Genomic DNA, 890 nt, shown 5'->3' with positions numbered 1-890 from the left:
ATATATAAATAAATAAATAAATAAATAGAGTTAAACACATATGCATGTATTTTTATTCATTTACTTGTTTCAGTCATTTGACTGCAGCCATGCTGGAGCACCACCTTTAGTCAGAAAATTCAACCCAAGGACTTATTCTTTGTAAGCTTAGTACTTACTCTATTGGTCTCTTTTGCTGAACCGCTAAGTTATGGGGATGTAAACCCACCAGTGTTGGTTGTCAAGTGATGGTGGGGGGACAAGCACAGATACACACACAAATATATACACACACACACACACACACACACACATATATATTACACACACACGATGGGCTTCTTTCAGTCTCCATCTACCAAATCTGCTCAGAAGGCTTTGGTCAGCCCAAGGCTATAGTAGAAGACACTTGCCCAAAGTTCTCCTGAGGTGGACCCCTCCCCCTTCTCTCCCCAGCTATGCTAGTAGGTCCAGTTTATTGTAAACCGCTCATTAGAACGCCTGCTAGAAAGAATCTACCCAGGCCCGTTTTCTGGATTTTGCTGCACTGCTGCATAGCTTTGCTCGTCTGGTATAAATGTTCTGACTTTTCAATAAAGGAATGTTATGCGTAAGTGGGCTATTCGAGCGAGATCGTTGCCAGTGCCGATGGACTGGTTCCTGTGCAGGTGACACGTAATACACCATTTCGAGCGTGGCCGTTGCCAGTACTGCCTGACTGACCTTCGTAGAGATCATTGCCAGTGCCCCTGGATTGGCTCCTGTGCAGGTGGCACGTAAAATACACCATTTCGAGCGTGGCCATTGCCAGTAAGACATCTGAGCGAGATCGTTGCTAGTGCCCCTGGACTGGCTCCTGTGCAGGTGACACGTAATACACCATTTCGAGCGTGGCCGTTGCCAGTACTGCC

The 890-nt window shown here is 46.2% G+C and overlaps 1 protein-coding gene across 3 annotated transcripts in view; it reads left to right on the top strand.

Annotated features, from left to right (window-relative positions):
• The window catches only part of LOC106872330 (putative ferric-chelate reductase 1), a 65297-nt gene that overhangs the window by 29721 nt on the left and 34686 nt on the right, over nucleotides 1–890 (top strand). The gene's annotated exons all lie outside the window — the stretch shown is intronic.

The sequence above is a fragment of the Octopus bimaculoides genome, chromosome 9, assembly GCF_001194135.2.
Source record: "Octopus bimaculoides isolate UCB-OBI-ISO-001 chromosome 9, ASM119413v2, whole genome shotgun sequence".
Taxonomy (NCBI): Eukaryota; Metazoa; Mollusca; class Cephalopoda; order Octopoda; family Octopodidae; genus Octopus; species Octopus bimaculoides.
Note: the sequence above shows the minus strand (reverse complement) of the source record. Positions and strands in the feature narration are given on the sequence as shown.